The following is a 13,445-nucleotide window of genomic DNA, read 5'->3' as shown; positions in this document are numbered from 1 at the left end:
GAATGTTGCAGGAGTTACGGACATGAATTGGATAGACTTGCTTTCTCCAGGATACTCACAGGCTAGTAGTGAGTTAAACTGATGTTGCAATAGCTATAATTCTGAATATCAAGTAAAATCTGATGTTATTGACTAAATTGTATCTCTACAAAAGTCATACATTTGCAGCCCTAACCCCCACTGTGACTGTATTTGGAGACAGGCCCTTTCAGGAGGTAATTACGTTAAATGAGGTCATAAGCGTGGGGACCTAATCCAATAGGACTGGGGTTCTTAGAAGAAGAAGGGTTACCAGGAGTACACACACACAGAGGAAAGGCCATATGAGAACACATTGAGAAGATGGCCTTCTGACAGAGGCCTCAGGAGAAACCAATCCTGCCGGCACCTTGATCTGGGACTTCCAGCATCCATAACTGCTTGAAAATAAATTTCTGTCGTTTAAGCCACCCAGTTTGTAGTATACTGTTATGGAACACTCACTGCCTAAAATACCTGATATCAGAGAAGAACAGTGGGAACTCAGAGAAGGGAGAGAAGTTTTCTGTTTGTTTCTAGTTGAAAGAAGTGTTACTGAGTCCAAGCTCCTACCTCTTGCTGCACAACAGGCCAATAAATCTGGAGATGAGGTGTTGGGGCAAATAGTGACTTTATTCAGAAAGCCAGCTGACCGAGAAGACAGTGGACTAGTGTTCCAAAGAACAATCTTACGCGAGGTAGAATTCAGGCTTCTTTTATACTAAAAGGGAGGGGGTGTGGCTGGTTGTTGGACACTTCTTGGGGCAGAAATCCTTTGTTCTTGCAGCTGTACATGGCAGGTCTGATCACAATGTTACTATAAACCTCCAACAAGACATTGTTATTTTCTGTTCTGCAACTTTTAATCTCTATCTGAATGGGAAAGTGTTATACTTTTAAAGGTCAGAGCCTTGAGAATGAGCTATCATGTATATTTCATGCTCTAGGCAACATTGTTTTACAAACATGCAGAGCCGGCATGACTAAGCACAAGCAACAAAGCACACGCGTTAGAGCTAAAGGAATAGACCCAATATGGCATCAGGTTTGTTCTTCTCTGTTGCAGAAGCAGAGAAAGTCTACATGGAGGTAAGCCGAGGAGTACAGGTGGGTGTTGCATAAAAGGAGGTGGGAGGGGATACGTGTAAATACAGGGAAGAGTCTGCAAGCCTGGTTGGGGGAGATTGGAGACCCAGGGGCAGAGCACAAGGGACAGAACAGGGTAGCTCAGGGGGTTCCTTCAGACATAGTATTATTTCTTCACCTTGGGAAGTTAAGCACATAAAAAATAAATGTGACTACATGTACACATGACTTTTTTGGCATTAAAATAATCAAATGTACAGCTTGATAGAAATTGCATCTTGGCCCAGAAAGGTCTGAGGCAATTAATTGTCCTCCATAGTTGTATAATCCATTTTATCCATTGTGTTAGTATTTTATATGTAAAAGACATGTTTTGAGTAATAGAATTAGGTATCTTTTGAAAACACTTTCTCTCTCAACCAAGGAAATAACAGAAACAATGCCTATTTTACACATAAGAGCTTTTGAATCAAGCAATTTGGATTAGATTCTTGGCTCCCCAATTTGTTAGCTGTTTGCCTTTGACAAAATCCTTAGTTGCTGTAAACCTCAGTTTCCTTATCTATAAACATAATAATAACCACTACCTCCTACTTCAGGGGGCTAAGTTGTGAGAATGAAATAAAGTTGTGCACATAAGCAGTTAGTACAGTGCCGGGAACACAATAAATATTAACTATCATTTTAATTATTATGCTCTAGTACTTACCAGGAAACAGGATCACACATGTTGCTGTCTTTATATAGCAGCCATCAAATCAAAGGGGGTGGTGTGATCTGATGGAAACCACTTATTCACCTTCACTTTTATTTTATCCTGCACTGAAGTTAATTCCTTTCTTCCTAGAATAAGCATTAGACACATGCTTTGGGCAAAACCAATGATGGTTCTAGGAGTATTTGGGGAAAATATAAATACTTTTGTACTAAGTTGTTGGCAGTCTTTACCTTACAAACAGATCATGTTTTTCCACAGCCAGCTAAAACAGGACTCTAAGGAAAAATATACTTTGATGAGGTTTAAGATGAAGAGATACATTTGTCATACACTCAGGGAAGTAGATTCAGGTTAAGATTTGAGTGTAGTGTTGGGCAGCCCTGGGTCACTGTCAGCCTCATAGCCCCAGGAAGATGGGGTTATCAAGAAGGAAAGAGGTGGATGCAGATTTCGGTAGTCCATGCCTCCTGAAAACAAAATGTACATAGCTTGTCATTTTCCTAGAGCAGTTATACTCTGGTAATTTATTTGATATAAGTTTATAACAACAGGCTCTTTGTGGTACAGTATAACACATCTGCCCAAATTCTCATCTTTCTTTGTAGAAAACAGACCAACCTCCCTATAGCTTTGCATATGAAGTTCTAGGGATCCGTGCATTACCCTTTCATCAGTTCTAGAAGAGAAAATGCCCCTGATTAAACCCCTAATCTCCTGAGAAATGTTGCTAATGTTCTTTATACTTTTAAATACCAATGAAGGGCTGGATTTTTTTTTTTTGGAAACATATATATTACCTATTATGTGTCATGGATGTTTTAAGAGTTTATAGATACTAACTAGTTTAAACTTTGTAACAACTTTATCATGTAGAAACTATTATTTCCATCTCTCAGAAAAAGAAGCTGAGACACAGATAAATTAAGTACATACAAGTCCACAAAGTGGATAAGTGGTGAAGTCAGGATAGCAAGGAAGTTTACTGTCTTAATCATTTAACTTTTATCAGTAACTACTACCAGACACAGAAGTACAACACTTGGCCATCCCCCATCCATTTTCTAATCTCTTTGGATCCCAGTGACAAAGTTCATGGTGCCATGTTGGTAAAATACAGTACCTACCTCCACATAAGCTATTCTATTTTGGTCCTGGATATTGCTTAAGTTACACTCGCCTAGCACAGCAAATAGAAGCTGGATGCTGATATTAATCCAGAATTGATACTATTCTTAAATGGATAATCTTCCAATTATCTCAAATAATAGCGTATTTTCCAGGTTTCTCAAGCTATCATCATTTTTCTACAAACAAATTATAAGTAGGAGTATAATTTATTACCCCCAATCCTAGGAATGTAATATATTTTTTTTAAATCCCAGACCTTTTCTTTTTAAGAAGAAAATAATTTAAATTTTTTCCAAAAATCAAATTGTGTAATAAGAATGGATATACATATACTCATTACACACACACAGTATGTATATATACTCTATAGATATATGTATACTCTTATTTTTAAAAATCATAGATATCTGTATACTCTTATTTTTAAAAATCATTTGTATACTCCAAAATGCATACATAGCCTAGAAAATCAGATCAGTGATCTAAGGTTGTATGGCAGTTCTCTTCATCCAGAGGGCACTACTGCTTGTTTTTATTGTTCCCTGTCTCATTGATCTTGGATGAGCCTTGATTACATATCAGTCACATGAGCTTTTTTTCTGTCAACATTATGTCTTAGTTTTTTTTGGCTGCCATAACAAAATACTACAGACTGGGTGGCTTATAAACAACAGAAATTTATTTTTCACACTTCTGGATGCTGTAAGTCCAAGATCATGGCACCATCATAGCTGTGTTCTGGTGAGAACCTGTTTCCTGGTTCACAGACCAAGCTTTCTCACTGTGTCCTCACATGGTGGAAGGGGCTAAGGAGTTATCTGGGGGTCTCTCTTATAAGGGCACGAATCCTATTCAGTTGGCCTCCACCCTCATGATCTAAGCACCTCCGAAAGGTACCACCATCACATTGGGCATTAGGATTTCAACTTCATGAGGACACAAACATTCAGACTGTATTATCTTATAGCTGATTTTCTTACCTAAATACTCTGTCCCGGCCCTCGGCACCAATTGAGGAAAACGAGGACAAGGGTTTGAGAAAGAAGGAAAAGGAGTTTATTAATTTGCCAGCAAATGAGGAGCGTAGCAGACTAATATCCAAAGGCTACTGTCCTACCTCCTTAAGATAGCAGGACAGTTTTATAGGCGAGCTATTTAAACAGGGGTCGTGAGCTACCTGACTGGGACTGCACCAACTCATAGTGTTGTGATGTCTTTTATCTTGATATATGTTTTCTATAATGTGAGTCCTGGCCCTTGAGGTTGTCTGCCTCTGGTCATGATGTCCCTGATAACAATACCAAGTTTCTGCGGTTCTGTGAACAAAAGGGGAACAAAGATAGGAAAACAAGGCAGAATGCTTACTCACATTAATTAGTAACATAATTCTTAGAACTAGGAGTACAGTTTTGAGGAGAGGGAAAGAAGAAAGCAGGAGGAAGAAAATCCCCATCTTTCCCTGGTCTGCATCAATTTCTTCATAAAAATGTGGAGAAGGGAGGGAGAACAGGTGTCAAAACTTGAGACAACAAATGGCCTTGGTTTAAAGATCTCTCACAAAACATTGCCGCCTTAGACTCATTCTCATTCTGTTTTTGCATCCTTATCACTAGCATAGGTATTAGAGCATTGTGGGTAAGAGTACAGCACTGGACCCCACTGGCCCCGGCCCTGGGAGAAGACCTTGGGCCAACTTGGCCAAGTGATTCAATCTTTCAGTGCTTCAGTAGTTTTCATCTGCAACATGCACTTAATAATAATAATAATAATACTCCTGCCTCATAAGGTGATTGTAAGAATCAAGTGAATATATTACATAATATATAATATATATTATATGATATATATTATATATGTATATATACACATAAATATGTATATATAAATTACATATGTAAAATATATTCATTGTATACACTTATTATAGTAAAATATACATGCAGATGTGTGTGTATATTACATGTATGTAATATATATATATATATTCCTTAAGATACACACATACACACATAAGTGAGTGTCTGCTATTATTATGTGTTTACTAGCCTTCGCTATCAATGAGTTCATGATACATATAGAAAGAGATAAGGAGCATATTGTATAGTGATTAAAGGTATAGCCTCTGAAGTAAGATCGCCTTTGGCAATTTATTCAACCTTTAAAAGAATCTGCTTCCTCATGTGTAAAATTGAGATGATAATACTATTTACAGGGTCATTACAAAGATTAAATGATTTTGTACCTATAAACTATCTGGCTTAATACCTAGCATATACTAAGAGCTTAGCAACTATAAGCTTCTTTTATTATTATCTTTTTTTTTTTTTATAAATGTATAGGAAGTTGCAAACACTCCTCTTTTTTTTTTTTTTAATTTTATTTATTTATTTATTTATGGCTGTGTTGGGTCTTCGTTTCTCTGCGAGGGCTTTCTCTCTAGTTGTGGCAAGTGGGGGCCACCCTTCATCGCAGTGCGCGGGCCTCTCACTATCGCGGCCTCTCTTGTTGCGGAGCACAGGCTCCAGACGCGCAGGCTCAGTAACTGTGGCTCATGGGCCCAGTTGCTCCGCGGCATGTGGGATCTCCCCAGACCAGGGCTCGAACCCGTGTCCCCTGCATTGGCGGGCAGATTCTCAACCACTGCGCCGCCAGGGAAGCCCTATTATTATCATTTTTAATGTTATTTTTATTAGATCAATTACAATAAATATTTGACCTGCTATTATTAGTATTAGTCTTAATTTTAGTATTAAATCAAGCACTCATGGAACTTTTCCTAATACAGAATATGTGTTCCTATATTGCCTATTATATGTGGTATAAAGCTGACTATTGCAATTTGAAGTATGATCACAGAATATTCATTAAATACCCTAAAAATTAGAATTTAGTCATTGCCCTTTAAAATTCCTCTTTGTTTATTTTCTGCAATGTTTTTTCTTTCCCTTTGGAAATCCTAGGCTTCTGCCTTGCACTGTGTCTCTTATGGAGTTGAGCATACATTATTAGCACAATCAAGTTTCTGTGTAGTAACAGAAGATAGCAGTTCTCTAGAAGAGGACTTCAAATTAATTTTTAAGCAGCAAGGCTGCTGTTGCACTGTCCATCATTGTCAGACACTCCATTCTTCCTACGTGACCAGGAATAACAATACATGCTTCTAGCAAGAAAACCCCCTGCCAAAACCCACATCTTTAAAAATGGACTCTAAACAGACACCTCATAATAAGCCTGCCATCATCTCTGATCTCATGAAATAATCTATTAGCTAACTATCAGGTTGTTCATTAACTGTCCCTTCTTCACACCTTAGTTAGATATAATATGAAATTTGCTTTCTTTAATTCACTGTTAAAAATAAAACAATTACATTGCTCTGATGTATCCTTTTAAAGGACTGTGGTCTTTATCTCTATCAACTTTTGTCCAGTCCAATGATACGGTGTTGTAGCAATCCTAAACCTTTCTATGTCCTTGCATTTAACTACAGTAGGACACACTGACCAGTCTCTACACGTTAACTTCAATGAAATAGGCATATTTTGAATGTAGCTCATCTTTCCAAATAGTGACCCTTCACAGACCATTTGGTCTGTAGATTTTTGCCATTTTGTAATGGAATACAAAAATTGTATGAATTTGATCAGAAAACAATGTGTGGCTTTACCTCCCAGACTCGATGTGGTCCGAATCTCACTATGTTGTCATAGATTCCATAATTTTTACCATTATGAATATGTGAGATCTAAAAACCAGTTCTCAAAGGTGTGAGACTGTCTATATTCACAACTCACTTAAAATTCAGCTTTTTCATTCTGCATGACCTTTACCTGGCACACTAACCTCCCAAAGCCTTAATTTTCTCATCGGTAAAACAGGGATAATAGTATTACCTATCCCAGAGGGTTTCTATGAGGATGAAATGAACAATCCTTGTTAAGTGGGTGACCAAGTTCCACGCATATGGGAAGGGCCCAGAACACTTTTTCTGTCATTTTTGTTGTTAATACCTTAGAAATGTGAAGTGAGATCTCTTCACAAAGGATATGATGGCTCTTCAGAGATTGAGAGCCAGATAAATAAGCACAACACTGGTTTCCCAAGAAACATATTTAAAGTAGGGTTACATGTTAATAAACACACACAGGATTTTGAACTTGCTACCCAGGCCTGGGTTGTGCTGACTATAATGGGAATGCTGAATATCAGATATCCTTAGTGGGAAAATCACAGTTGAAATTCATATACATTGACAAGAGTTAGGAGCCTGAGAAAAGAGATCTATGGATGGCATGTGCTGATTGCCAGAAGGAAAAGAATGACCCTTGACTTACTGTGCTTGACTCCAAATATTCTACATAGTAAATGATGAACAACCTTAGAAATAAACAATCTCAACCTTTTCTTTCAAATGTCTAAATAGTAAGGAGTGACTATAGAATGCAAATGTCTACATCTACAGATAAACAAATACAAAATACTAGATGAAGGCATATATCATCAGATACACAGTTTTCTTTAGCTGAGTTGTAATGTATACCAGATGACAAACAGACAGGTCTAGGCTGATTTCAGGCAACAGACCTGTTTTTCTAGGCTTGCACAGTATTGGATGAGATAGTGTCTTAAACATTTTGAATTATTTTTGAACACTGGGAAAATAGGAAATTTTATGTAAAATCCAGATACACATATAAATGGCTCATTTAAAAATATGTGGCAAATAAAGGGGTAGCGCAAGGGAGCCCCATGGTAACGGAACCGTTTTTCATCTTGAATGTGATGCTGGTTACACAAAGCTACACCTATGATAAAAATCATATAAAACTATACATACCCTGAAATAAGTGCTTTAAAACTGGTGAAATTTGAATAAGCCCTGTGCATTATACCAATGTTGAGTTCCTGGTTTTGATAGTGAACCAGAGTAATGCACCAGGTTACGATTAGGGGAGGCTGAGTAAACAGAGCCCAAGACCTCTCTGCACATTTTTACAATTTCCCTGGAGTCTATAATTATTTCAAAATAAGGAAGTTAAGAAAATATGTACAAGGCAAGTGAATCTGGCAACAGATTTCCATATGGCGATAATTTGGAATTATATAGCAGGTGCCCCTTTATACAAGCTTGGAAGGAAAAGAAGGAAGGAAGGGATACAAGAAGGAAGGAAAGAGGGAGAGAGGGGGGAAGAATGAGGGGGCTAAGAAAGGGAAGAAAGAAGACAACGTATAAATTCTAAAGACATAGAAAAAATTATATATGTAAATAAAATGAAAAACAACTGATTACTTCAAAAGAAGACAGGAAAGACAAGCAAAATAGAATTGACCAGTAGAATAAAAGGAATAACAAAATATGATGTTAAAATGAATCAGAATAATCAGAATGTGAGATAAATGGCTGATATCAGAATTAATATACAAATATAGATTTAAGCCACTGATAAGACACATATCTAAAATATAAGAAGATAAAATATTGAAAGTTAAATTATGGAAAAATTATTCTAAGCAAATATTAACCAAAAGAAAGGTGCTGGACCCATATTAATAAAGATTTTACAGTAACTACATAAAAATTATTGTTTTAGTTCACCAGATATTATGTTATGTTAATTTTTATGTACCTAAGTTGCTTTAGCATATTTAGAGCAAATTTGACAAAAATCCCAAGAAGAAATTTACAAATCCCCTATCAGAGGGAAACATTTTAGCATACCTGTTTTTGTAAGTGATAAATCAAGTAGATGAAAATGAGAAAATAACAGGAATATTTGAACAACCTAATGAATATGCCTAGTTTAATACATATATATAAAAACTATATCTAGTAGTTAGAAGAATCACATTTTTAAATGTACACATGGAACATTTGAGAAAACTAATGACCTATTAGACTATAAATGTTAAACAATTGATGTCATTAGACCAAACAGTTGGCAAATGGATACATATAATATGATACCACGTATATAAATTTTAAAATATGAAAAACAATTATATTTATTATATAAAGGTACATAATTATGCAATAAGTACTTACAGAAATGCAAGGAACTAATAAGAACCAAAATGAATATAATGAACATGTCTGGGTGTAGGAAGGTGAGGGAAGGATAGGGGTATAAAAGGGAAGTTTGGGTACCCAAGAGTCTCTAAAAGCATTTGCAATGTTTTACTTCCAAAATTAAATAATGGGTACATAAGTTTTACTTTAGTATCTTTGTTCCTTCCAGTATATCCACAATATTTCACAGTGCATTTGAAAACAACCAAACATACCAGGCTTCTATTCTCTGATTCACCACTGCTCCCCAGTCTGACACTGAGTTTGAGCAAACTTAGACTGTTGCTTTTCTCTAAAGTAGTACTAAAGAGAGAATAAAATGCTTACTTTTAAAAATTAGTTTATTTTTTAATAGTAACCCCCAAACACTCACTTATTTTACCCTCTAGCACCCTGTAGGTATTTGAATTTATGGACACTAATCAGTACTAGTAAGAGGAGACATCCTATGGACATTTATTATTATTATTATGAACATCAGACAATTCTTTGCATCTCAGGCTTAGAAAGTTGTCTCATAATTATACAAGATCAGTGTAAAAAAAGAACAATGAATGAAGAGATCTCTAAAACCAAAGATCAGACATCCAGTTTGTAATGGTTCTAAACTGCTTTGAACCCCTTTGTAATGAGTAGAATTGCTGCTTCTCAAGAAATTTTAATTATTTTTGCTTATAATTAACATTACCTTATTAATAAGTGCTATACTTCCAGTTAGAACCAATGTTGAATAAATTAAGATAATACTAAAAGAAACCATGTTTAAAGCAAGCAAAAACTTTGGTGGACAGATATTATTGTACTCATTATAGAGTGTGTCCATTATGGAGGGGCTTCTTCTCTTAAGTGACACCATAAAATACGTTTTGATCACCAGATAGCTTTTTCAGCCTGAGAAGTATGTTCAGTGACTAGCTACTTGAACAAACATTGAGGAACAGTTACTATCAAATCAAATACTAAGATGTGATACATATATCTATGAATTCAACTCAAGTGCAATGAGATATACACATGAATATTTACTTAGATAGGAGTTATCAGTGCCACAACTTATGTGTATTGCTGACAAAATGGTGAGTGGATTTCAGGTAGGAAATTAGAAAATTTATTATTCATACATAATGGTAGTACCTACCCTTACCTATTGCAACTTTGGCAAATGGATATTGTTAAGGCAGTGTGTTGGTTGTGCTACAGTTCAAGGTGGCTAAGTATGCGCATGTATCCCACTTCTCACCTCAAATTTTATGAAATGACAGTGAAGAAGCACATTAAACAATTAAACATTGACCAGCTTAAACTGGTTTTGCCTCCTTAAATAGGTTGTTGATTAATCAAACATCAAGTTATTTTATATAGACAGCACTGCATATGTGCAAGATGGGACCCATGTCTCTAAGATGACCCTGGAACCAAGAGTCTTCAGTCTACAGAACTCAAAGAATAAGAAATGTTGCCAGCGGAGCCTGTTACAAAATGGGAAGTCCCTCAAGAAGGAAAATCTGGCTTCTCGCAGCATGAGTAGCTTATATGGATTAATTCAAGATCAGCTTCCAAGTTTGAAATTCCCCTAACCCTTTAAATTTTACCCTGAACCCTGGATCGAGGAGACTGATTTAAGAGCCTTGCCTCCTGTCTCCTGGCCAGCTGACCTCTCAATAAAGCTCTTTCTTTTCTCAAAAGCCAGTGCCATAGTGTTGGCTTCTGTGCACATTGGGCAGTGAGCCCTTGCACAGTAAAAACAGTGAGGTTGTATAAAAGGAAATGAATTTGTTGTTCTTATAATACAAGCGTTTCATCAATGGATTAGAGACTTTGAAACATGTATGAAAAGTTGGAGTATAAATGATAGTGGAGGAGTCTAGTAGCATTTTAGAAACCCAGATAGAAGGACACTGCAGCAGAAAGAGAAAACACATATTTCAGCAGAGCCCTAGGGGGTCTTCAGGCTTAGAGAACAGGTGTAGGTTACAAACCAGAGTTGTCCATTTATGCTTTTATTCATAATATCAAAGGCAAATGACCCCATCCTCCCAGAGTGCACATTTAACAAGACAAGCCCCTAGATGAAGACTGGAGATCTGCTTACTAAAGAAATTGAACAGTCTACTCATGAGGGGCAAGAACTCAAAACAAACATCTTATTTTCGCATAAGACAGGTGGTTTGATAGTTACAGGATGCCTGCATTCTCCCCACTCATAAAGGGCAAACTGCATGTGTCCATTGACATGTCCCTATCCATGAAATAGTACTCCTGGTCAGTTCTTCTACATAGGGAACAGAGAACTACACAACACCATAGGAATACAGGGTCAATATCTAATGTTTAACACTCATTCCTCAATTCATAGATACGCGGTGAGAACAAAATATGACCAGACATTTTCAGGAAGCCAAAAACAGAAACAGAGAAGCATCATGGTGAACAAATAGTAAAAATGATGTCAAAAGAAATAGAATTCAAGGATCAGAAACATGTCTTTTAAAATCCATAGTTAAATCCTTAGATTCCAGAAGATTCTGCATTCAGTAAAACAACATCAAGCTTCCATTAAAAAAAAAAAATTATCAGAGGATAAGAAAGTGCTCCTGGAAAGAAAAATCATTAAAAAAAAGTTAGAAAATAAAATCAAGAGTATGAATCAAAAGATAGAGCAAAAAGTCAAAAAAGCAGGAAATTATGAGAGAGACATCAGAGATATGGAGGCTCAAATTCCTTCATGCAGCTAGTAAGTATTTTAGAAAGAATAAACAGAAAAAATGGAGGTGAGACAATAGTTGAAGAACTAATTGAGATTATTTCACAGCATTTAAGACCAAATATCAGACTGAGAAGATCCAAGGACTGCCTGGAACAGTACATGGACAAAGTCCTATTGCTAAGACACATTCTTATGAAATTTCAGAACATCAAAGGTGAAGAGATGGTCTTAAAAGTGGTTGTGGAAAAATGCCAGTTTATAGACAAATGAACACAAATCAGATTTGCCTTAGAAAACTGGATTAGAAAACTAAGACAGAGAGAAAATTGTATGTTCTTGCCAAACTATCAATTTCAATAATGTGTGAGGGAAAAAAATTTTTTTTTCAGGTTTGTAAGGTACACTCTGAAGTAAAAATAAAATAAAAATCAAGAAGAAAAATGCACAGGATTTAAAAAATGCACTTAATTTAGAATGACAGAATAAGAGATTTGCTGCATAATTAAGAGAAACTAGTCCTAATTGAAACAAGAAGTCAGAGCCTTCATTTTAACAAATGCTATGGTTAAGAACTTGGATGACCTTAGAGTCAGGCTAAAGGCATATTCTTCTTCTATAGGTGAGCAAAAGGAAAGGCAATTCAAATCTCCAGGAAGACAAGAAGAAAAAGTTCTTTAAATCATAACCTAAATTTAAAACAAACAACTGATTCATGATTTTGACTAATTGGTGTAAGACATTTGACTCTGACATTGTTGTTCAAGGAGATGGAGAGAGAAGATATTATATCCCTGTGCTATTTGAGTTTTTGTACTATGTATATAATTTAATTAGTAGGGGCAGTACAATAATAACTATAATGAAGTTATTCACAGGCATTTTGTGAGCACAGTGTCAGGGTAGGTAGCTCAGACTAGAAATACTCAACCACATCTTTCAAGAGGAGATACATGAGTGGTACATTTTGAGTTCAGAAGTAATTCAGCAGCAATTGAAAGGATGGTGGAAAGAAGAGTATGAACAAAGAAACAGAGGTATGAATCAATATCCATCTATTTACTTATGTTAGATCTTTCTGTATACTAGTCTTTGGAGATACGGAGTTAAATAGGAAATGACCAAATCCTAAATAATTTACAGTTAATTGGTGGAGACAGATCAGCAAGGCAGACCTGCAATACAGTGCCACAAGTGCCACTATGTGGTATTTTGGATGGTGAAATTAGCTATTGAAAATGAGGAGAGCAGGAACTGGATTGTGTGAAAACATGAGGAAAACTGTTAATATTTGGACAGTCACTGAGGGGCATAAGAGAAAGTTCACCAAAGAACATTGAGTGATGGTCTAGCAGTGTGAGGTCCTTTCTAGCACTGAACTGTCACCCAATCAGAAGATAGTACTCATCTACAGAGACACTTAGCTGAAAATATGTATTATCAGACTAGTTTGGGGGTTGATCCAATTTGTGTGGCAGAAATACAGAGGTTTACTTGGGATTGAGGGGACGAATAAAGGAGTAGATCAATTAATTAATATGGCATCCAGGACCAAAAGATAAGTGAAGATGAAGAAGTATGATATAAAGACTAAGGAAAATGGAGGGACTCAGGTCCTTTATATTTCTTTAAGGATTAAAGGATCAATAAGTAGGACATAGCAGAGGATGCTAAAGGTTGAGTGTCATTAGAATAAGAACCATGTGCTTTCCTATTTGCATATA

This window comes from Balaenoptera borealis (genome assembly GCF_965194805.1).
Source record: "Balaenoptera borealis genome assembly, chromosome: 15".
NCBI lineage: Eukaryota > Metazoa > Chordata > Mammalia > Artiodactyla > Balaenopteridae > Balaenoptera > Balaenoptera borealis.
This window is presented reverse-complemented; position numbering follows the sequence as displayed.